The 26,095-nt window shown below is 42.5% G+C and overlaps 1 long non-coding RNA gene across 1 annotated transcript in view; it reads left to right on the top strand.

Annotated features, from left to right (window-relative positions):
- The first annotated feature begins 5,351 nt into the window (after positions 1-5,351).
- LOC106960382 (uncharacterized) overlaps positions 5,352-26,095 on the top strand; it is a 35,764-nt gene continuing 15,020 nt past the window's right edge. Inside the window, exons 1-2 of the long non-coding RNA XR_001427548.1 lie at positions 5,352-5,776; positions 14,410-14,502. This is a non-coding gene — a long non-coding RNA (uncharacterized LOC106960382). The remainder of the gene's footprint in view (positions 5,777-14,409; positions 14,503-26,095) is intronic.

Raw genomic sequence — 26,095 nt, 5'->3', positions numbered from 1 at the left:
CACCTGTTCAGAGTTGCTTTTGGACCATAATAAATGGAACATTGAAAGAATTATTTGATGTGTATTGATGATTTTAATGATGGCACTTGACAAAATGTCATGTCTGTTACGTCTAATTAGAGTTAATCAGTCGGATTGGATCGGGCTTCTGCACAACATCCACAGGTTTGAGTCGGGTTGGAATTTAAACTCCAATCATTGTCTTAGTAACCGGGAACTTCATGAAGAGGGCAGCACAGTTTTACACTTTCGAGTTTTTAACCTCTGTCTCTAGTTGAAGTTGATAGATTTTGGTAGCCTCTCTGAAAATCTAAGGAATCTAAGAATAGTTAAAAGGATAGTTAAAATATTTACATTTTCCAAGGATGACACAGAGAGAGATTGCTGCTTTTGTAATGCCAGCTGCATTAACCCACAAATGATAAATTCAACAGGCCAAAGACAGTTTAAAAAATGTTAGCTTCATGATCATTTGGTATTTTGTTTAAAATTTGTTCATCCCAGTTTCACAGTAGCTGCACTTCCAACAATATTTGTAGCTAATGTTGAAAAAACACTATTTTGAATATGCAATAAGTCATTAAAAAAACCTGCCGAGCCATCATCCTCCCATCACTTCCTATCATCATCTTCGTCTTTTCCACTGACAGCAACACATCTGGCTGTTGATCACATGATTCATGCGATGCGAAATAAGTGTCTCTATTGCAGTTTTGCAAAATGCACGAATCTCGAGGCACCCGAAAAACCACCTGGTCCTAGCACAAAAACATTTTAACGAAAAACAGAAGGTTTTTTTTTTTGTTTTAATTGCTGTGTTTTATTTTTGTAATTCCAGTTTGTCCAGTTAAATGGCCAATGGAAACACAGCTGGTTACAGAGTGATGCTTTCTCTGCCACTAACACCTATGATTCATGACCGCTCTTCATGGCAGGAAGGCAAAAAGAAAAGTGCAATATCTTCATAAAACAAGAGACTGAAAACTGTCTACAGTTGATTGTTGTGTCTTAGCTGCATTTTAGTCAGCTGCTCCGTATTTCATGAACATGAGAAAGTTCTGGGTTGATGTTTCGTGGTTCCACAGCCGACCAGGTGAACACTCTGCCCTCAGCGTGTCCTAACAGGTGCTTCAGGCTCAGTGCCCTTGTAAGGACACAGTGTGCAGAGCTCGGCTTAGTTGTTTACTCGCCGACTCAAGCAGCTGTGCAGTACATTTATAAAACTCTCATAAGTACACTACAGATGGATACGGGTCCCCCCCGCACCTCGCCACCACCACTCCCTGGTCTCATGATTAATGAGCAGTACTTGGAGCCGCATGTGTTGCCGCCTCTCAGCGCCGACTTGTCTTTCCGGACCCGACATTTTGTATCCTCTGTGAAAAATGAGCTCCTCTGTGTCGTTCATTACAGCGCTCCCCAGCCGCAGCTCTCCCATGCATATTCCTGTTCGCTGAGCCTCGTGCCATGCTTTCTTACTCCGTGTGGGTGTCCATGTCAATTTGCATCAGACTCACTTATCAAGGCAGCAATCCAGAGAAATGCATGCCGAGGGAATGAGTTGACAGTAATTTGGGACCGCTACAAAGGGAGACAAGTCAATACAGGACAAGCTGACAGCCCAGAGAGGACGGATTGCAGAGTTCCAGTGGCAAGTCTTTGCTGCCTGGGAAGCCCTGGCATGGCAGGAGAGTGGCCACTTTTCTGCTGCCCATGCACAGTGTTATGACAATGGCCCGGTAATGATTGTTCTCCCCCTGAAGTTATTGCTGTAATTTGGTCTGTTGCAGAATGGAGTCCATTTGTCTAACAACGCAGGCCACAGCCGGTGTACTGAATCGACACGCTCCTGCTGGTGTACACACAGGCCCACACGCGCGCACACAGCAAAATGCTGGCGCGCCCGCTCACAAAGCACCATTGTGAGCGCACAGATAAACACACTCCTGCAACTCAGCACTCTCTCAAGGGCACGTTTCAGTAAAGCGGCGTTGGGGAGGAGGGGGGAGGCGGTGGAAGCCATCTGATGGATTGGACCTGGAGACGGCAGCGGAGGCAAATCCCCTAATGTGGCATAAATACGGCTGCCGCGCTGCGATCGCTCTCCACAGACAATGTAAATTATATTGTCAGACTCAGTCATTTCCCCGCTTGCTGCGCAGCTAACAAGAGTCACCCGCCACAGCTCAACAGGAAAAGGAGGAGGCCTTAGTTTGGAAGGACGGGAGAATCAACTGAGTTAGCAAACCAGTAGCAACAACACAGAAACGGTTATATGGAAGCAAATGGAGAGGAAAAAGGAAGTGTTCGTGCTTTTGATGCCATTTTCAGGAGCTTTCTGCACAGTCTTGGTCAAAATGTGTAAGGCTAACTGTGCACACTGGCGTATTTGAAAAGTTTAAGTCACATAAATCTAAGCGTGAAAAAACAAAGGGGACATAAATTTTGCGATGGCCTCGGAGTATGTCACTGTTGATGTGCTCCTGTTCTGAATAGTGTGTGTGCATTGGGATCAGGAGTGTGATATTCACCGTGTTGCTCTGAATCAGGACTGGGTTTGTTTTTCAGGTGATGCAACATTTTTTATGTTCCAGGATTAGAAATGTGTCACGTTTCCTGGGTGCTTGGGCTTTGTGTTTATGTTTTATTTGTGGGTGATTTGTGTTCTTTATTGACAGAGTATTAGGACTACGCTAAGACAATAAAACAATAAAATTACAGCAATAAAGTCATAATGAGAATAAAATTGTAGTAACATGAGAAAAGCCAGAATTTTATGACTTTATTGTTATGATTGTATTCTCATAATAATGTGACTTTATTCTTGAAATACTGTGTTTGCCTTCTCATAATTTCGACAACTGTATTCTTGTAATTTTATTTATATATTTAACTTTTGTTAAATATATAACAAAACTTATATATTTAACAAATATGGGCAAGGATAATACTGCTAGTCAGATTGCAGCCACATCAAGTGTTTATTAAATCATTAATAATTTTTTGGGAGATGATTAATGGCTGTGAAGAAAGCTTTAGGGGTATCCAGGTAAGTCCGAAAGGTGCCAAGATCATCTCAAGAAAGGACATTAACTGAGGCGGACTGTGGAGGACAGAAGTTATGTTAGGTCCTCTGGTGAAGGCAGACTGATGGAGACGTGGAAAAAAGGTCTGCCGAGAGAAGAAGAGCTGAATATAAACATGAGTGAGCTGTTGTACCAACAGTGAAGACCCTGGGATCATTCATGTGTGAAATTCCCTCTGATCCAACAGACAATGCTACGTGAACGCCGCCATGAATCTAGAATGGTATCAGAACCTCCTCCTAGAGCAACTTCTAGTATCAGATTGGTCACAGACAAAGCTTTTGAAATTAAATTTTCTAGAAATTAATACTACCTTTCTTGAGGACAATTTACATTGGTCAATCACCCCTATTTACATGATTTTGGAAATCTAGGGGGAACCGGAGCACCCGGAGAAAACTCCACTAACACTGGGAGAACAAAGAAACTCCCAGAGAAAGAGGCGCTTGGTTAAGAACTAAGATCTCTTTCCTGTGAAGATGCTGCTACAGTACCGTTGTTGGGGGACAGTGAGTTGCTTTTGGAGACTGTCCTTCTCGACTCCAAGTTCACTGATAATCTTTTGGTCCCTCATCATTTTCAGTGAGTGAGCTTTCATCTCTTTATCTACCTCCTGCTTAAATATTTCTGCTTGCTGTCTTAAAGCAGAAACATCTCCTTCATATGTAATTTTAAGCTCCTGGTAAGAAACCTTAGCCTGCTCCAGTTCACTTTGGAGATGTTTTATGGTCTCTGGATTGCTGCTGCAGGAAAGAGAACTCTAGTGCCATTTTCTGATGCAGATTGTTCTTTTCAGCTCTAAGTACATTGATAAGATGATGGTCATTCTTGGCTCTTTCCAAATCAGCTTCTTTCTCACAATTCACCTCATACTGATAAACTTCTGCTTTCTCTTGCAGGGCAGAAACATCTGCTTCATTCCTCCTGTTTAATTCTTGGTATGAAATCTTAAACAGCACCAGCTCTGCAGACGGTTCTCTGTTTCCTGCAGGCAGGCAATCTCCTTGGACATTTTTTCTTGGAGATCGTCCTTCTCAGCTCTCAGGTTTTCAAGGAGCTTTTGCTCTTGCTTGATTTTTTCTTCATAAAACATCTGCATGTCGACCTGCAGGTTCCCCTCACCTGCAGCTTCATGTTTCCATTGAAGCTCCTCGTAGCGAGTCTTGATTTGGTCCAGCTCTTGTTGGAGGACGTCACTTTTCTCTTTTTCTGCCTGGATTTGTGACCTGAATGCTTCCTCACCAACAATATGAGCTACCTTCAATTGCTCAAATTCCTTCTGCAGCAGTCTTTACGTCTTGTGTTTTATGTCGCTGTGCACCCTGGAAGCAATTATAGCTCATCTGAGAGACTCTGAATCAGAAAACTCTTCCCTTGTCAGTAGTTCTCTCTTCATCTCCTTGAGTCTTTTCTGTAACTCGGCTTTTGTATTCTCCAGTTCTCTTTGCACGTAGACTAGCTTTTGGTTCTCCTCAAACCATCTTGCTCTCCTTTTCCAAAAGAGAGCCAAGTCTCTGGATCTCTCTCTGTAACCCAATGGGAGGCGTTCTGTTCTCAGTCCAGCCTTGCAGATTCTGTCCAGCTCTCCATGCTCCATGCTGGGGTCTCATCTCACCGTTGGAGGAATGTGGCCTTTGGTTCGACATGTTGGACAAAACAATGTTTGTTAAAATCCGTTTTGATCAGCAAACGACCTCAATGTTCAACTTTGAACGAGCTTTGTGAACGTCTGAACTTGTCAGTAGTGCAGCAAGCAATGACAAGAATGTAGAAGTTTGTTACATACATACAGAGCTGATGACATCACAAGCAGGACTCTAGTTGTGACATCACAGAGTTTCCCTTCATCTTTGGAATGATGATGTGAGTGTTTGAGAACTCTACCACACTGACCAACCAACCTCCCCCATTATCCTCCTCACCTTCCTACCCCCCATGTTGGAATTGGGATGGGTTATATAGTGTTAGGGTGGCTCTGATTTATTCTTTCTGTAGATTTTTGTTCATGGTTATTTTTTTGTTGAGGCATTGCATCTTAGGACAGTTGTCCCCTCTGGTTTTGGATGACATACAGTTGGAAGTTTTTTGCTCTTTCTCTTTTAGTTTTGGGCAGTTGGTATGATGCGTATCCATGGCAAAGCGGTATTATTTTTACGACCCGGAGACACTAATCATCAGAAAGAAGAGCGCAGTGCGAGGCAACGAATGACCTAATCTGGATCCTGGACATTTCTCCACAACACTTTGAACCATTTATACCAGCAGAACCAACAAAGGCTCTAACAGGTGATCGTGCCTTAACGAGCTAAAAATAAATGCCGTGCTGCCGCTGAGACAGCCAGAGCTGGATGCTCTTTGAGATACTAACAGGGGCTATGCTGCCTGCAGTACTGACATCACCGATCTGACAAGGACCCATGAAGGTCCGGTGTTAAACACCGGACTTGTGTAACAGTGGACTCTAAACAGCACAGATGTTGCAAACCGGACACAGGGCTATAGACGGTGGGAGACACACAAAGGCAAGCAGCGCTAATGGAGCTATCACTACTGGAAATGCTAATGAAGCTAGAGCACCAGTACTGTGAAACCACTACCAACACAGGACGAAGTTCAGACCCTCGACCGCTGTTACCTAACTGGACACAGAGCTACAGAAGTACTTACCGGATCACGCAGTCCGACCACAGGTAAATGTCATTCATTGTTTCATTTATGAAGCTGAAGGCAGCAGCAAAACACCAGCTGCCGTCCTCTTCCTCTGTTTGCTCCTCCTCATCTTCATCACCTCTTCTAATTTCTACGTTCAGATCGTTTTCAATGCGCTCCGGTTCAAATTAAAAAGGCTTAATAACGTTACTCATCACTGTTTTGGCTGGAGAAGCCAGGCTGTTGGACTGTACGTCATTTACCCAGAATGCATTACAGCGTCAACAACATGATGACATTCCTCTGAAAATAGTTTATTCAAATTTCAAAAACTAAATAACCTACAGTATTATTACTGTATTTTTTGTTGTACATCTAAATATTTTCCAAATAAGGTCTATTTTTATAACTAATCATGGTTCCCTTTAAAAGCTTTTGAAACTTTTGGAAAACTTGTAAATAAACTTCAGTATACCATAAAACTATCTCATAAAACGATCTAATAACAGTTAAGAAGTAAAGTTAATGGAAAAATAACTTGTGGGTCCGTGTCCGTTATTCAGTCTTTGAGCAAAACACTTCACCCTGGTGTTGGTCACAGAGCCCAGTGGCACCAGCACATGACAGCCTCACTTCTCTCAGACCTCCCCAGGCCAGTGGCTACTATCCTTTAGCTTGCCACCATCAACGTGTGAATGTGTGGGTGAATGAGTGAATGAGTGAATGTAATGTGAAGCAACTTGGGGTCCTCTGGACTGGATACAACTACAGGCTGTTTACAATTTACCAAGGTTTCAAACTTTTGGCCTCGGCAGTCAGAGATGACTAATGTGATGGAGGCAATGACAGGATGCTGTAGCGCACCCATGTTAGAGCTAAGCTCCCCACGTGTTTGCTTGATGAATGCAGATTCTCTGGGGTGGAAAAAGCTCATTGCTGAGGCCCATGAATAAAATCCAATGTGATGCACTGACTTCCATCACCGAAGAACCTCCCACTGCTGGGAACAGCTCAAGGCTGTGCAAAAGGCCAAAAGATTTAGTGCCAGAATTACCCCTTGTGGACTGCTCTTTGTCTCCTTCGTTCCGTCTCTCGGTCTTTACCAAAATTGTCCTTCCTGTGTCTTGCTGCTGCTGCTGCAGCTGCTTTTTGTCACGTTTGTTCCAAGAGTTTGTCAGGCCGCAGCTGTTTGATCCTCACCACAGTTGTGTTCTCACAACAAGCTTGTGTTGCTAAGGAAGGCCTGTCAGATGTTCATTATGGTGCATGAAATTTTCTCCCAGTTCTTGTAAAACTGAGCGACACCCCGTAAAACCTTGTGAAAGGGGTGCTGTGGTGGCGCAGGGGTGAAAGCACAACCCACATATGGAGGCCTTAGTCCTCAACGCAGACGTCACAGATTTGAGTCCCGGCCTGATGACCTTTGCCGCATGTCTTCCCCCCCAATTCACTGTCAAATAAGAGCCAATAAAACCGTTTCTAAAAAAAAAAAAACCTGTCGACGACAAGATGGCATCAATGTCCTTGGAAGGAAACCACTTCCGGTGCTGCAAACGCCTACAGCACATCTGACTGTGCAGTTCTAGCAATTACATAGCAACAAGTAGATCCATGCATAAGCAGATCAAACAAGCAAACAAGCATCTTTCTTTCACACATCCCTTATTCCCAAGCACTGAAGGCCACAAAGTTATCCAAGCTTGCAAGCTAACGTGCACAGGAACAGCTTTGCCCTCTCCCCATCAGACATTTCCTCCCATAGTCGGCTAAAAAAGTGTTTCCCAATGCTGACAGGGAGAATGGATGGCCTCCATTACGTTTGGCTACAAACACATTCCGCCAGGATGAAGGGGCCGTAAATTATCCCGCGAACGCGCAGCACAGGCCACAGTCGAGCCAACAACACCCACTCCAAACCCCCCGCTCCTCCCCACCTCCACCACACACACACACACACACACACACACACATTTTTAATGGGGTTGGCCTGTCCACAGTTTGCAAAACACTGAATCACACGCCCCATATCCAAACACACAGTGTCACCTGTGTGTATATAGACGATGTGTGCGTGCGCGTGTATGCGTGTGTGTGTATGTTACTGAAATAGACCAGGCTTGTTGAATCAAGCACCTGGGAATAAGTCCTTGAACGTATCATCTGAATAAGTCGGGCTTTAACAAAGACGTACAGTGTGATGGATAGCGGCCCGGTTGCTCTCTCGTGACTGGGCACAACAGACTTCTGTTACATTACAGAACAATAAATGTGCGACGGGCTGCGCTCTGACAGGTCTAATGATGTGAAGCTGGAGGGTGTAACTGTAGAAACATCAGCACTATGTCGGGTCACATTCAGTTCACATGACACAAGAGTTGCTGGCAGCTGGTAAACCATCAAATAGGCTGAGACGTTGCCCTGTGGCGCGGTGAAATGCTAAGCATTTGCGCGTAAATCATTACAGTGCAACAGTCAAATGTCAGCTCCCACAAAGGTAGTTTGTTCGTCTTGGGTGACGGTCCCCTCCCAGCCTCAGCACGCAGCGTTGACTGGAATCTATGTCCCTTTTTTTGTTTTTTTCTTTTTGGGTTGTTGACAACAAAATCCCCAAAGGCGATTCCTTCCAACTGTAACCAGCTTCCTTTCTTCTTCCTCGTGACATTTCATCTGCGTGTTTGTCTCCACTGCTTCTATTCAGGCTTTTACAAGGACACCTGAGAGGCCTAAATGGGGCCTCAAGTTGAGGGCTTTTAAAAGTGAAGGAGAGTGTGTTTAAGCTTCAAGGCTAATGCACCGCGTCTCGCAAAAGCCTTCATGTCCCGGTCAGTGTTTCCGCATGTTGTTTTACAACTACAAATTTGCCATGTGTTTTATCTTATAGAACAACACAAAGTCAATGATACTTGGGAGGTGGAAGGAAATTTAGATAATTTTCTAAATGTTTTGAGCATTTGATGTGCGTTGACATTCTACCTTCTCTGATATTCCTAATTAAAACTGCAGTATGCAACTTTTATTAAAAGAAAAGTTTTTATTTATTTGTTGAAACTGTCATCATGTTGTGACAGTATCAAATGATCTGTGTTAAACATCTAACTTCTCTGCCGTCTCCCATGCTTCTTCAGCCAGTAGTAACCAATCAGAGCCAGCAGGAGCATCTTGGCGCTGTTAATCATCCTTGTGTACGTGCCACTCAGACCATCCCCCTGTCTCTCTGCTACACTACAGCAAGTCATGAATGCTAAGGCTGTTTAGCATGGCCACCAATGACTGCAGATAAGCAGCTTTCCTGTAACGGTGATGGTGCGTTCACATCAAATGTGTTTTGAGTGTCAGGCGCCTCTGGTTTACATTCAAAGTCTATGCGGAGGCACATCGAGGGTCACTGCGGTGCATTTCAAACATCTAGTGCAGCATGATTTGAACTCTTTGGAACGTTTTGAGTGTTTGAAGCATTGAGAACGTCTGTAGCTGACACGTCCCTGACGTGCCTTCACATAGACTTTGAATCAATCAATCAATCAAATTTTATTTGTTTAGCACATTTCAGCAGCAAGGCATTTCAAAGTGCTTTACATCATAACAAACACAAAAACACAAAGTCATGCAAAATAGAATCAACAATCAAAACATGTAAACAATGTAAACCAGATGCGCGAAACGCTAAGTGTAGAACAAAATGTCAAGCGTCTGCATTCAAAGTGCACACGCGTCGAACTTGAAGTGCCGACCGCGTGTAAACGCACCATAAGTTGTTTTTCTGCCACCAGCACATTTAGCAGTGCATGCACAAGGTTGGTTGACAGCGCTAAGACCCTCCTCTAGGCTCTGATTGGTTGTTTCTGACTGGGAGCACTGCTATTATTTCTACAGACGGCAATAGTAGCACTAGGAGGTGGAGGAAATTGATCTGTCTCGCATTATACAGTCACAAAGTGGTGACAGTTTTAACAAATTATGTACAAAACACATTTTTATGAAAGTTACATACTGCAGCTTTAATATCCAGGGCAAGAAACTGCCTTCAGAAGTCAACTAATATGTAAACAGAGTCCAGCTGTGCGTGAGAAAAAATAAATACAATGTGACAAACTAATATGACTGAGCATTACCCTGAACACACCACTACCTCTGTGAAACACGGTGGCAGCAGAATGGTGCTGTGGGAAGACCTGTGTCGTTTCAGCGTGGATAGAAACGTTGGTACACAGATCGATGAATCTAGATGTTGAGCATAGCCCATCCATGAAACTGGCCTGAAGTCCAGACTGAAATCCCATTGAGAATCTGTGGCAAGAGTTAAAAATCAGTTTTCACAGATACCCTGCATCCCATCCAGCTGAGCTTAAGTTACAAAGAATGTGCAAATATTTCAGTCTCTATATGTACACACCTGCTACAGACGGATCCCAAACACATGCAGCTGTAATTGCAGCAAATTGTGTTTCTACAAATTATTCACTCTGCCTAAAAACATATAAACAAACACTTTAGAGATTCTTATTTGTGAAAAGTTTTTTTATGATTATCTTTTAGTTTTTGTTTCACAATTTTGCACTGTTTTCTGTTGGTTTGTCATATAAATTCCCCAAACAGTCACTGGATCTTGTGGAAAACAACAGCAGGTTCCTTGACACAAATGCTTTTGCAGATCCAGATCCAGTGATATTTAGTCTAGATGCATCATTTAAATACATAATTTGAATATTTGTCTAGCATCATAGCATCGAGTTAGGTTTTGTCCTCATCATTTTGTTACTGATTACTTCTGGCAGCCGTGCTGCAGAATGTAATTGGATGAGTTTCAGTGAAACACATCATAATCCCCACAGTTTTCACTGGATGTTCTTTTTCCAGGGAATGGATTCCTTGAAATTACCAGGGAAACTGTATCCCAGCAGACATGCTTTTCTTTTTCTTTCTCCTTTTCTAATTAGAAGTAAAACAACGTTTGGAAACGGGTTCAAACTTAGCCAGCCAGCTGCCGTCAAGAAAGTTTTGAAAGGTTGGACAAGATCGACACACAATTCAAACTGTCGTTACTCAGCCAGCAGCTTGTAGGGTTGTCAAAACAATCAGTGTTAGGGAGGCGCAGTGCTTTCTGTTTAGGTTTACTGAAATTAGGCTAAAACAAATCTTAATACAAAACATTCAGCTAAATGAACAAGATTTAGCGTCATGTTGCTCACATCTATTGCTCAACGGGAATTGATCTGTAGCACCTGAAGTCTTACCTGAACCTCGCAACGCAGCAACGCCAGCCCCTCGTCTTCCCCCCTTAGGCTCACATGATGGGAGAACCAGCTGCAGGGTCATGCCTGAGGTCAAATGGGCCATGGTGACAGGTCGTATTATACCTGCTGCTGACAGGGGAGGAAAGGGGTCAGCAGTTCCATTTGGACCGAGAAGGGAAAAAGAGGAGGTGAGAGGAGTGGGTGGAGGAGGAATGGAGCTCCTTTCATTGCTGGCCTTTCTGAGTGACGGGCAGCGCAGCTGTGACTCGGATGGTGCATACCAACATACACGGGCCCGGGTCCACATGGACAGGACCGCAAGAATGTGGCGGGGGCATAGACCCAACTCACGAAATTCTATTTACACATCATGTAAAATCATGACCGCCTCATGAATCTGAAAAAAAAAGATAAAAAAAAAAAGTTCTGCATGGTTTGGATTAAATCAAGGCTTAGAAAAACAGGTGTGTTCACTGGGAAGGAGTTAAAAGTGACAAAAACTTACCAGCCAGGTAGAATACAAAACAACCAGGGTGCTGCGGTGGAACAGGGGTTACGCATAACCCAAATGAGGAGGCCTTAGTCCTCAGCGCAGTCATTGCAGGTTCGATTCCCGGCCTGGTGACTTTTGCCACATGTCTTCCGTCTCTCTCATTACCCTACTTTACTGTCCTCACACTTTCAAATAAAGGCCACTACAGTCAAAAAAAACCTTTAAAAAGAATACAATGCAACGTAGAAGGTTCTCAAGAAAACTTTAAGTTTACATTTTAGGAGTGCTACTTTTCCATATGATAAAAAAAGGCATTAAAGAGGTAGGATCATGTAAAATAAACTTTTTTAAGCTTTACACCATGGTATAATGTTATTCTCTCTACAAGAACAAACCTGGATTGTTGCCTTGAGTCTTTCATGCATGTTTGAAAAATCCTTTTGTCTCCCATGGCAACCATTCAGCTGTGTAAAACACCGGCGTGGACCAAGCTCCGCCTTCGAGGACGAAGCTCCTGTTTCCAAAAATCCAGTGAAAATAACAATATATACCACACATCAGTGGATTGTAAAAGGGATGCACATAAAATATTGCAGTCAGCTGCAATATTTAAATAATATGACTATTGAATAATGTGACTGTAACTTCACCAATGCTGAAAAAGTTGAAGGGTCATGAATGGTTCTGTAAGTGCACTTTTACTTTTGGACAATATTTCAATCTGATATTTTTTTTATTATTGTTCCAGCTGACTGCAGTATTTCATGTGCGTCCCTTCTACAAACCACTGATGTGTGGCATATATTGTTATTTTCGCTAACTGTGGCTTACTTCACCCTTCAGTGCCCAGAGTTTTGCAGCTGGCTTCAGGGACAAACACAGCTGCGTCAACTGCCTTTACACTCATCAACCGCTCCACGCGTTCCCGCTGTCGGCCCTCGCCGAAACCCCTCATCAGCTTGACCCAGTTTCAGCCGCACTCTTTTCCCCTTTCATCTGAACCGTGAACACTCACCTGGAAGACTGAGCACACATCCTGTGAACGCTCAAATCATTAGAAACACTGTTCCACTGACTTCCAGAAATATGTTGTTTAAAGGTGCAGTGCTATGTATTTTCCAGGCACATTGTGCCATTTTATACTACAATCAAGTCTGTTAACTTCAGTTGTCATAAAAATGCTATATGCATCAAATATGATTTTGAAAAAATGTTAACACCTTGAAATTGGGCCTTTGTTTCTTTAAGAAACTCCTGCTCTTGAGGAAATCATCACAACATGGCTCCTCTATTAACCCCTTAGCAACATTTTACCAGCGTTGCACTGAGCAGTAGCTCCTATAATGAGCTCAGCTGATGCTCAGTTCCACCAGGTGTTTGCTAATTGCTGCTGGTTAGTCTGAAGGAGCTGAGTGGAGGAGTCAAAGGGGAGGGATGCTCTGTGAGGCGGAAGCTTGAAAACTGCAGCTCCAAGGAGGAGCTGTGTCTTGAAGGCGGGGCTAGGTCCATCCAGCTGAATGGTTGCGACGGGAGATTCAAGGAAACACTCCAGGTATGTTTTTGATGAGAGAACAACATTATACCATGACATACAGCTCTGAAAAGTTTATTACACATAATACTGCCCTGTAAAATAACAATTTAACAAGACTTCAAATAAAAGCTATATTCCATTTCTAATAATACATTTCTACGCCTCTCATCCTGCATGCCTGTTTTCTTCTCCTGGCTCTGGTCGAGAGGAGGGATTGGTCAGTGCAGTCGTTTTCTAACCTGTCAGCATCATTAGCACTTTTACCCCACACCCGTTCATCTGCATGTAAAATAAGTAGCGTGTTTACGAGGCTGCGGTAAAACAATCCACTCTCCGCTATCTGGAGCCAAACACAGAAAGAGACGGCCAGTTCTCCTTGTTAGACTCTGCTGACACAGCTTGTGTGCCTGCTGGCGTGTTTGGGGAGGTAATTTTGAGCCAGGTGGCCATTTCAAGATGGCCGACTGGCCAGTGTCCTAAGAGAACAAGCCCTGTACACAAAAGAGCATATTTTTGATTATTTTATCTCCGCTTATTTGTGTACATTCAGCAACATTCATACTTACTTCATGCTGATAAAGTGTGGAAAGTGTGCAAAAGTCAAAACTGACACTAAGATAGAAAACAAGACTGCACTGTATTATATCTGGACTCCAAGTTCACAGTTTGGATTGTGGTAACCATATAACACCTGTCCACAAAATACATATACAACACATAAACGGTTCAAAGGCATTTAGAGTAAAATAAGTCTAAAATTCTTTCTAAAAGTCTACATGTTGAGTGAGTTAGCTTTTTGACTAGCGTAAGAAAGAAAAGGGTGACTGAAAAAGGTTAACATAAGTTGTAGATTTTTTTTGTAAAATTAGACCACCACAGCCTGGCCACGTCTTCCTATGCAATTCTGTATGATTTTCATCTCTCTTCAGTGCTCCATCTGGGCTTTCTACCATTGACTTGAATTTCCTCACATAGAATTTGTACCGCGCCAATCAATCAATTGTTTTATTGTTTGAAACTAGACAAAGATTTATGTCTAGATCAAGGCTGGTTTATGGACTTAATGATTGATGTCTTAAGCTCTACACCAGTGGTGTCCAAAGTGGGTCCTGGACGGCCGGCAGGTTGCATGTTCTAGTTCTCTCCCTGGTTGTAGTAACAATCTCCTCAGCATGTCAATGTTCTCCTTAGGTCATCTAATGAGCCATCGTTGGATCCAGGTGCGTTAACCCAGGTAGAGAACTGAAACATGCAGCATGGCGGCCCTCCAGGACCCACTTTGGACACCACTGCTCTACATGTAACTCAAAGTAGAAATCAGGTCTGTTGCTCACTTTGACTCCTATTGGAGACGATTCTTACTGATTCTGTTTGGCTGAACTGGATCTTCTCTTCTCTTCTGCTTCATCTCAGACCCCTGACTGCTGAGTCCTCAGGCTGACCTGCTGCAGACACACAGCAGACCTTATCAACACTCAGTCCAGACTGGACCGTCCCGGCGGAGGTGTAAGTCTCTCCTTTGTGCTCCTCGGATCGACGCTCTGTGAAGTCGACCTCCATCTGTTCTTGGTTTCCTTCCCGCCGCCCTTCCATTAACGGCGCGCTGACGCAACCGCCGACATTTGACGAGTTCACCGGGACGACATGTATGCCCACATGACATTTGCACCGTGTCATCTTGTTGTGCCCCCCGCTAATGACCACACACACACACACACACACACACACACACACCCCCACACACACACACACACATGAATGCAGGGCTGAAATGACTGAGGTATTTGGCTGTGTCAGTCCGATGTGCAGCGCTGCTCGTCGACTCACCAGGCGAGATAAGATCAAGCAGACAGGCCTCTTCACGGAGGTCTGGCCTCTTTCTCCCGGCGACAAACACACACACTCTGGTTCACAGGTAATTAGAAGCTGGAGACCTTCCACCAAACACAGACTCACCCCTCTTGACTCAACAAATATTGATCAAGCGTCTTGTCTGCGAGGATCGTGATTCGGCTGCAGCCACGCGGAAACTAACGTCTCTGTCAAGACGCTGTTTGCATAATTTGATTTTCTGTGTGTGGGTTACTTATTTATTAATTTTTTATTTTCTTGAAAATGTCATCCCCCCACCATATGTGCCGACACGGCTTCTCTGCACATCAGGGCACATTCATACAAAAAAAAATTACGTTTGCAACCCAAACACACGAGAGTTCAACACAATGGCAGCCAAGTATTCGGATGAAGCCAAGCGAGGTGCATGAGTGTCAGTCAGAAGTGATCTTCCTGTCTGTTGGTTCTTGTTTTGTATTTGTGTGTGTTCGTGTGTGTGTGCGTGTAGAAGAGAGTCTGCTTGGTTTTTTTGGAGCTCAGCCTACAGCCTATCCAGGCCATCACTCACACTTTACCCTGGGAGAGGGCGTCGGACAGGTTTTATTAAAACTCTGTCAGAGGGTGTGTGTGTGTGTGTGTGTGTGTGTGTGTGTGTGTGTGTGTGTAGTTTGGTGTGTATGTGCGTGTGTTTGCCCCAGGCTCAGAAGAGATATCATCTCTCCCTTGACATGTTCTTTCATCTTGCCTTTTTCCTTCTTGACAGACACTATTTTGGTTGCCAGTCATATTTTTTTTTTTTTTTACTCAGGCCTTTCTGCAAGGCTGACTTAATCCATTGTAATGTGTGCTGCAGCACCTCAGTTGCTCTCTGTGAAATGCCTTTTAAGTCACACAACAGAAGCAAAACCAACACAATACAAGCGAATCGCAACATGGGGGATTTAAACCGAGTAGTTCAGGCTTCCCGCCGCGCTGCAACGATTTGTGGCATTTTCATTTTGGACACAGTCTCCAGAGTGATGTTGTTGCTGTTTTCTACTACTGATCCAGAGCAGTGCTGTGCAGCAGCGCCGACACCGCGTCAGCCTGTTCCGCACCGTTTCCTGTTCCAACTTCAACTTTGATGCGTTTTAGCTGACCAACAAGAAGTAGATTAGATTTATCAAGTGCAAGAATATTTGCAGAAAAAGTTTATTAAGAGAGAGCATTTATAATGTGAGGCATAACAAAAACAGAACCAAACAAATGGATCATTTATGGAGCTAATCTGTGGAACACTGGCTGTGTTTCCATCGACCGTAAAATTGCGCCAATTGGAATTATAAAAATAATTATGATAATAATTCTTGAGTTAGGATGAGATAGGTGTACTTCGCAAAACTGCAATGGAAACCCTGTTTTTCTGCATCACAAATGGTGATCAACAGTTGGATGTTACTGGTGGAAACCACGAAGAAGACGACAGGAAGTGGTAGGAAGATTGCGCTGAATGTTTTTTAATGAACAAACTTATTCACGTGTGATTTTAATTCCGTTTCTTATTTAATGGGAATGGCGCCATTGCGAAATTCAGCTTTTTTGACATTAGTGGAATGTCAACAAAACTTTTCTGCACATTTGAAATGGAAACGCAGCTAATTTGTCTAAATAAAGCCAAAGAAAGTAAATCAATTTTTTTTTACTTTTTAGAAAATAAAATATAAAATTCTACCAAGGCACGTGTCATTACAAAGATAATATATATTTTTTCTTTACTCGTTTTATTAATACACATGACCTGTTTTGTGTTTAAAGATGCACCTATGTGTTTGATGGATGCTTAGTTGCCTATAAGATGCACTACAAGATTTTTTTTTTTTGCACTTTTCATTCAAAACGTTTCTTTAGGTCAACATGTGACATGTTCATTTTTCAACTTTAAATGAAAGATTTTTTTAAAGTAAAATGATAAATGGTTTTCAATTCTTTTCAAAACTCTGAAAAGTGCGGAGGGTGTTTTATTTACAGCCTAGGTTAATATTTAACAGATCTATGTTTCGCTCCACATACAGCTCATCATAGATTTTCAATTAGACTTAGGCCTGGGCTTTGACTAGGCCATTCTAACACATGAATTTACTTTTATCTAAGCCATTTGATTCTATCTTTGGCTGTATGTTTAGTGTTGTGGTCCTGTGAGCCAAGTCTCAAGGTTTTTTCAGCATTAAGAGGATTTTCTTCAAGCACTCATTCTCTCATCAACTGTAGGAAGAACACACCCACAGCATGACACTGCCACTTTCCCATTTCAAGACGTGGATGATGAGCGTAGCTCCACCACCTGATTATCAGGAAATGAGAGCAAAATGGCTCTCAGTTGTCACTAATTGTTTTATGAATACTTGCCTGATGAGGTGTGGTGTGAAATAATAATAGATGGAGGGAATTCACCCAATGACGCTCTCAAATGGTAAGTCATGCTCACATACATGGAAAAAACACAAACAACTTCTCTCCAAAATATGATAATTTATGAGCAAAATTGTCAAATTTCAGTTAAAAACTTTATTCGGTATCGTCACAAAGCTACCAACACAACTGAACTCCTAAAGAAAATTAAAGAAATGATGAGAAGGATCAGAATGAAACCACCGTCCAATAAAATGCTGCCTCACTGTCACAACTCACCATGAATGTGTTGAAAATCCAGATTTGTCTCAAAAATTTCAGAATGAGGCCAAATTAGCTGTAAGCTAATGAGAAGCAACCGCTGGTTCATGTTCGCAATGCAAAATGGAGGCAAAGATAAAACAGTATTTCAACAAAGTACAGTGCTAATAAATAAATTGCTGAATTTGTAAAATAAAAACAATGTTTTGAACATTCTGATTCCTGATGCTGTATGACTGAGCCACCACAGGTTGAACTGAGCTGTGACTCACATGAACAGCATCTGAAAACGTTGACTAACTACAGCTGACAGCCGGCACGAGTGATGATGATGATGATGATGATGATGATGATGATGATGATGATACTTCCAGAATTAGCGGCTCAACTGGTCAGCAAGGACAAAACTCACTTAACCCAAATGAGTTTCTAAAAGCTGTCAATAAATTATTGTTTTATTAGTGCTGGTGGTTCGCTACGAATGAATGTGGCACGTAATAAATGACTTGAGCTGCAAAAACAGCAGAAACAGTAGTGTCTATGTTAGCTTTAGCATTAGCAGCTGAGATAATGGACACAAGGAGCATGTGGACATTTCATGCAGGTTAGTGAGAAGAATATGGAACCGGACTATCAGTGGTCAAACCACTGATTGGAATAAAGTTTGAGTTTCCATTGGAAATCTGAGCAAAGCTTCTTCCATATTCTGCTAGAAACACAATTTCGTAACTGCAGTGTTTCTACTGGACAAGAAATTAAATTAAAATAAAGACAAACCATATTCATAATTCGAACTCTATACAAACTGATGTGATGCAACCCCCTCCCCCCCGTCCCCCCCCTGTCAAGTTTCCATTGCTGTTTTGCCTCATACATAAAATTAGATACGATTGACATTCCACCTCAACTTTTTATCAAAAACCACAGGTTTTTTGGAAACTGCCGTGTTTACATTTAGCAAATTTAGTTTTGTATTTCCAATTTAACATGCAATATTATGACCAGTGGAAAGGCAGCTAACGATACCAACGCTACTCTGCCATAAGAACCAGATTAGGATTCCCACTGAAGTCCAGGCTGCTTCTCTCTCCTTCCCCATCTTGCTATGCCTGCAGGTGAGTAACATAATATCAATTTTCCAATAAAGACTTTAACAGAATTTGTTGGAGAACTTAACAATTTGGGGACCTGACTCTGCTTCAAACTTGCCCTCAACTTTCTTCCCGCTTTTCCTGCCATGTTCCACGGTTTTCATAAAGCTGCTTGTTCCCTAAAAAATCCTCAGAGTTCTTCAAGTTCAACTTAAAACTCAAAAATACTTTATTGATCCCAAATGGGAAATAAAACGTTGTTTTAATTCATGTTGATTCAAAACTCTTCAGAGTTATTGTAGATGGTGATGGCTATTTCAGAGAATATCTAAAGACGTTGGTTTGTTTCAGTGGGTTTTATTTTGGGACTTCAGAGGCAAAGGGGTTTACCACGACTGCACCTTTCTGCAGTGAGAGGTGGCACATATGTTGTTTTTCATAACAATTAGAATATCTGCTAATTATCATAAGCAGAACAGTTTCTCTCTCACACACACACACACACACGCACGCACACACACAGCAAGCAGGAGCAGTAATTAGAAAGCCAAGACAAGGCTTCCCCTGTGCGACGGGCTTTACGCTCCCCCGCGCTGCTCACGCCCATCAACAGGCCGTAAGTTTTTAATCACGCCAAAATGATTTATTTAAATGTCAGCCGACATGTCACCCCCACTTCCTTTCATTTTTCAACATGTTTGTGTTCTTTGCCGGATGATGAATTTATCTTCAGACAGCCCCAATATGACTAATTAACTCTGAAATATCAGAACCAGATGTCGACTTGAAGGAAGTTCTTCACGGGGAGCCAAGAGAACTGACTCACCTCCTACCTTCCTCCGCCGGCCCTCACATATTTGATTCCCTCTCCCTTTTTTTTTCTTCCTTTTATTTTTTTTTATTTTTTGAAATCCACACCACCCTCTTCGCAGGTAGAGCCCGTCGTCTCATCGAGGACCAACACTCGTCGGACCGGGTCGTAAATCTGACAGCGCCAAGTTAACCTGCACATGCCCTGTGTTTACCTCCTCCTCCATTACTGCTCTGTGACACTCAGCACCTCCACCTAATTTATTTCCCTCCCTCCTCTCCCGACCAACTGGCTCTCTTTTCTCACTCCACCTCCAAATATTCAGGTTTTAGCGAGGCATTGAGCCTGAGCCCAGAAAGTGTAACCAGACTCCAAACTCGGTGAGTTATTGCTCAAAGACTCTTAGAGAAAAGGAAAGAGAGAGAGAGAGAGAGAGAGAGAGAGAGAGAAAAGAAAAATCCCCAGTGCAACTCTTTAACTTATTCCTGTCTCTTTTGCAGCTATTTTCAGACAAATGTACTTTTTTATGATTTATGTCACTCTTTATTTCCGCCTAATGTCAGAAATGTTTGGATCAGGAGAATTAAGTGGGATATAAATTCTGCTTCTCTGTGTTCTGGCTCGCACATTCATAATGTTTGGAGTTGAAAAAACCCGGTGGTGAAAAAAAAAAAAAAAAAGAAATCTCCCCGTCCCCGCAGAGCCGCCTGGAAAAAACAGCAAAGGGCCCCTGCAGGAACGTTGCCGCGCTGACACTTTGACAGTTTGCCATGAGTGACGTCTGATCTGTACAAATTTCAGGACTAATAAATCTACCTGTCAGAGCTCGGGACTTGAAAGGGGCCGCAGCCCTGCGGCACAGCTTTAACACAACTTGTGTTGATGAAATTCTGTAGGCTGGAGAATTATAGCTGTCAGAAAAACGCCCACATCAAACCTGAAGCCTTGGCGTTCCTTCTTCTTTTTTTTTTCCCCCTCTCAGCTCTCTCAACACTCACATATTGCTCATTCACCTCCTCCCCTCCACCACATCTCTCTTTTTTTCCTTCCTCCTCTTCTTCTTCTTCCACGCTCCTTGAAAAATGAAACAGGCGTCCTTTCATTCTGCGGTGACCATCATTACATCATTTTGACACCCGGCAGCACAACACGCACTTTATCTTTGATTTTTTATATATATATATATATATATATATATATATATATATATATATATATATATAAATCCGTCGCTCTGTTAATAGAAAAAAGTTTGCTTGCATGGAGTAAGTTACAAAAAGAGTGACAGATGAGGCTCTTTGGCTTTTCTGCTGCGTCAGAAGACATCAAGACAGAGCGTTCTCATTGGTGGGCTGCAGGTTAGAACAGCAGCTGCTCTGCCTTACAACATTATTCACACCTCTTGAACTTCTTCACAACACAGTAACTATGAGATAGTCCAAAACATAAATCTGAAACGGAATGAAAAGGTTTTTAGTTTTTTTTTTTTTTTTTTTCTTTTATCAAAATCTGAAAAATATAGCCTTCAAGTCAGTACCACCTTTCACCGTGAGTACGATGCTGGGGAACACTCAGGAGAACATCCAGTTCAGTTTTCCAGTCTTACCCTTAATGTCCAAGTCCGGACTTTGACTTGGCCATTTTAACACGAGTATTTGTTGATTTCTGTTGTGGCTCTGACCGAATGCAGGCCTGTTTGCTGGATGATAAATTGTTCCGGAAATGATTGCAATAAATTATAATATTGTATTTACAATACGATTTTCAACAAATGTAATGGTTATTAGCCTGGGAATGCAAGTACACCCAGTCAAAGATCAAGAAGTCGCAGAGCTGCAGTTTCCGAGCTTCGGCTCTCCTGCCTCACAGAGCAGCCCTCCCTTCTGACTCCCCCACTCAGCTCCTTCAGACTAGCCAGCAGCAATTAGCAAACACCTGGTGGAACTGGAGATATGCTGAGTTATGAGCTACTTCTCAGTGAAACGCTGGTTAAACAGAGTTTCATAAAGAGCAAGACAGAGGCCCAATGTTAAATCAGGAAGTCATATTTGATATATGTAGCATTTTTATAACAACTAAAACTAACATAGCTACTTGATTATGCTATAAAATGGCATTATGTGTCTGGAAAATAAAACTGCCCCATTAAGGACTGCGATTGCGATGTGAGAGTCATAAGGCTGTAAATACTTTGACAAGACGCTTTACAGGTCGAATAAGATTCTGATAAAGTTAGGGAAAGCCACTTCTCACAACAAAGGGTCTTTTCAGGTGACAGACGACCAAAAGGGTCATGAATCAGCTGCCCACCCCTCCCTTCTTTACCGTCTCCTCTTCTTTCCAGCTCCTTTCCATCCCCACAGGCCTCCCCCTTTTCTCTGGATTTATTCCTGTTTATCTTCGATCCCGGACTGGCTTGTTCTTCATCTCCTTTCAACCCGAGCCGACGTATCCTGTGGCTGATAAATCATCTGCGAGTGTTTAGATAATCAGCTGCCGCCGCGGATTTTCCTGTAAACGTTTCAAGAGGGGCGGACACTATTTGCATTCTTCGATGCACCGTCGTCCGTGTTAAAAGTTCATCGGAATCCGTGGGATAAATGGCCGCTCCTGTTTAATCATTGAAATGTCAGAAGGTGTGCCTCTTGAAAGGATTTGAGACCGTCCTCACGCAGCTTGATTATGTCCTGACAGCGAAGGGTCTGCGAAGCTTCCTGCTCTATCATTAAAATGCTTCACTTTGGCTTCACGAGACAGGGATTGCGTCTTAAAAAAAAGTTTATATTTCTGTTATATTCTGTTAATAAAAGATGAAGTAAGCCTCTTCATCTTTTTGTGGCATTTTAATGGGGAACAGCTGATTAATCAATTCTCAGCAAGATTTGAACATTTTGCCCAGCAATTAGCACAGAAGTGTGTGGCGCAGTTTTAGCGCCAAACTTAAGACGGTGTTTACTTCTTTGTTGCAGGAGGCTGTATCCATTCTGAAGTCAGCTAATGATCTGATTTATGGTCAGTGCTGGCAAATGAGAAGGAGACCACTCCCTCACCTCTACTGAATATTAGCACAGATAGGCTAACATTAGTATTGCATATGCTGGTGTTCCCCTTGATTTGTGAACATAAATACTGATATGGACCTTTTTATTGAACCTTCTTGGACACAGATATTGTGTACCAACCATTTTTTTAAAATTTTGTTTAAAGAAGAACGTATGAGTCACGGTTGACCAATCTAAGCATGCTAGTTGTTATTAACTCCAAAGCTAACGCAAGTCAGTAGCATCTTTCTCATTTTCCCGAGCCGGTTGCTCAAGTAACAGAGCAGGCCAATCATTAATCAGATCAGTAGAATGGATTTAGCTTCCTGCTATAAAGAAGGAGCCACCGCTAGGCGGGAATTAGTCTTAATTTTGGTGCTGAAACTGTGCTATTATTAGTACTATGTTAAGATAAGCAGTAACCTTAATGAAACCGTTTTTTGCTTCCCATAAATATTGTAGGGGCTATATGATTATTTACAAAAGTTTAAAGTTTAGCAGAGACAAAGATTATTCCCAAGTGTAAAATATTAAGAACAGGTGCAATATTCCCAGGAATGGGTGTCCTAGCAAATTCACCCAAAGTGTATAGTTTGTATTGATTGGAAAATTTTCAAAAGAAAAAGTTTAATCTCAGACTCTAACATTTAACCATTCTAACTGAGGCCTCATCAATGTACGATGAGAAAAGGACTGAAGAAGAATGATTGCTTTCAAAGAACTGGCCAGAGAAAGCCTCGGTGTGATTTAGGTTTGCAAAAACTTTACAAAACTTCTGGAACAATGTCCTCTGGACAGATTTAGACCAACGTAGAGATGTAAAGCCATATCATGTGCAGCACTAAAGCCCAACACAGCATGTAACCCAAATCACCACATACCAGCTGTCGGCTGTGCAGAAGGGTTATGATCTTAGTTTGTTTTGTAGGTCAGGACCTCGACACCTCACACCCATGGAGTTCACCATTATCTTCTCTGAATGCCAAAGCATTTTAATTTCAAATGTACCTAGATAACAATGGGTCATGCAGCAGGACAATGACCAGAAACGCACCATGACATTTCCAAAGAAGGCTGGAAAAGGACAAGAATCAAGGTGTTGCAGTGGCCCAGTCAAAGTTTAGACCTTACTGTGATTAAAATGCTTTCTGAAGCCTTAAATAAACGCACAACTGCAAGAACACAAAATCTTACCCATTTAGTTTCTAGTGCAAATATCTCAGTACACTTGAAAGAAGTGTACTGAGAAATATGAGTTTGTTTTAAGATAATACCTTAATATCGATGGTAAAGTATTTATTCAACTGGCAGGTTATTTCACTTATAACCAGACATTGCCTTGTTAAGTGAGTTTGTCTGTTGAACTAGAACCTTTTCATCAATATTAGGCATTAGTGACTTAAAACAAGCTCTTGTATCTTGCCGAACAAGTACTTGTAAGTCAGTTCTGCCTTATTTTATGTGTACTGAGATATTTGCACTAGAAACTGAACCAAAATACTTGGGAAAATTTTGTGTTACTGCAGTGTGAAGCAAAATCAGAAAGAAGAGCAGCTAAACAGACTGATAAAGTCAACCGCCTGAAGTTTCTGCTGCTGGAGGAGGAACGTGGGGTGCACTTTGTGTCATTTCACAGTTTTAAAACCTTCACGTTTCCCCATGTTTGAGCATTTCTACCATAAGCGTCGGCTGAGAAGGGCATGGAAACAAACCTAAACTTACAGACAAGCTGCCTTAACGGTGGCGGAAAGCGAACTCTTCAGCTCCGGCGACAGCCACTTTGTGCGCGTCACGCATGAGTCGCTCCGACCCCGGTGTCTCTTTAAACGCCTGAGTCACAAATCAAGATTCCTCTGCGTGATCTCGACTGACTTTGATCCCACCCGAGCAGCTCCTCATCAGTCACGTCGCATGGAAAAAGGTGACAACACCAAATATCTTTGTTCATTAGCCCCATGCTGAAACGGCAGCAGCAGCCATTTACACTACACACACCGCCAGCGCAGCGACCTGTCAATCCGCATGCTTGTCAATCAGCCCTGTCCTCTGTGGGAAGCCGGCCCTGACTGACGGCCCGTGTGATCTCTCCCGAGGGCTGGCAGCGAGGCAACAAAAGGCCCCGGCTGCAGTAATTGGCAAGACAAAAGACTTCCTGCGAAAGCAGCACTGTCACTCATGGCGTTCCAGGGCAAAGAATCGACACGAAACACGCCACACCAGTTAACCGGAGGGAGAGCGAGCCTGTCGGCTAACCGCTAACTAATCGCAGGGCCGGCTGCGGGTCGCGTCCCCTGGCGACTAGCTGAGAGGTGACCTGTTTAAACCAACACACCGCAGCTCTTTGGTTGCACCTTCTAACCTCCCCACCCTGCCTGCGCTGACCCCTCGCTGACCCGCCAGGCTCTGGCCGAGGCGGGCTGAGAACATAAACGCTCCTTCCTCTCTGTCCTTCACACACCTACTTCTCATTTTTGCCCATCTGTCTGAATTTCTTGCTTGAATCTCAATATTTGGGTCTTCATATAGATCACCATGGTTGGGTAGTAACTAGTAGGGCTGGGTTTCATGGACCTAAAGACTTATCTCAACATCTTGTGGTGCTATAGCGATGACTATGAAAGGGATTTTATGAACTATTTATTACTTCTTCTTTCTTTTAGGAAACCTTGTTGCCGTGACTGTATGACACAGCAGTCATCGTCACACAAACACAAATGCTGCTCTTGAAAAACATTTGTTATCCACACTAATTGCATTTAATCATTCTTTTTGATTTCTTAATATTTACTGATACACCTTTAGTGAACAAACAGGAAAAAAAGTAAGAGTGTGTGGATCAATCAAAGATATCAATAATATTGATACAGAGTCAGTACCTGTATCAAACCGATACTAGCTTACTAAGATCGATACTTTAGTTTCAGATTTTCCTACAGTTTCTCAACTCTACCTAATATATACATATATATATTTTTTTTTTCTCTCTCTCTCTCTCTCTCTCTCTCAAATGATCATTTTTTGCATGTTTACTGTACAAAAAAAAAGATACATGTCTCTAGTTAATATTTTGGTATGATAGCCCTTCCTAAATGGTAGCTGAGTCATAGTTAGCTCATGAAGTTAACAACCCCTTTGGAAAAATTCTGTTTTTTGAGGCTGGTGTATGTGTGGTTTAGGCTCATGGTATCAGCATTTGTCAAATGTCTATAATATAATGTTTGGTATCATGTTAAAGGGGACACTCTTGGCTTTCATTTAAATCAAGTTTTGAGTCTATCTGAACAACACAGAGATTACTAGAGGTCGTTAAACCAAAAATAATACAAATCTTTCCACACCTTTTGACCAAAGTAGATACATTTCTTTTATCCCAGTGGTATCCAGGGACATCGGGGACACAAGAGTTAACAACTAAAATACTCAACAGACTCTAAGGAGTCAGAAAATGTATGATATGCCTACACTGTCTGTCTATGGGAGGCGATTAGGAGCTGTAATTCGAAGTTACAGACTTGGGCTACAACCTTAACTGGTTCTTTGGTGTGTGTGTTAGGAGGGTTAGTGGGGGTTTAGTTTAGCGTGTCACTCGTGTCTAGTTTGTTAGTTATAAAATAGTTAATCAGTAATAGTAGAAATGTACACTTACATAGACTTTAGGATGCTGTATTGGCCAA

This window comes from Poecilia latipinna, unplaced genomic scaffold (assembly GCF_001443285.1).
Source record: "Poecilia latipinna isolate Pla-1442-1.1 unplaced genomic scaffold, P_latipinna-1.0 Scaffold1181, whole genome shotgun sequence".
Classification (NCBI taxonomy): Eukaryota; Metazoa; Chordata; class Actinopteri; order Cyprinodontiformes; family Poeciliidae; genus Poecilia; species Poecilia latipinna.
This window is presented reverse-complemented; position numbering and strand designations above follow the sequence as displayed.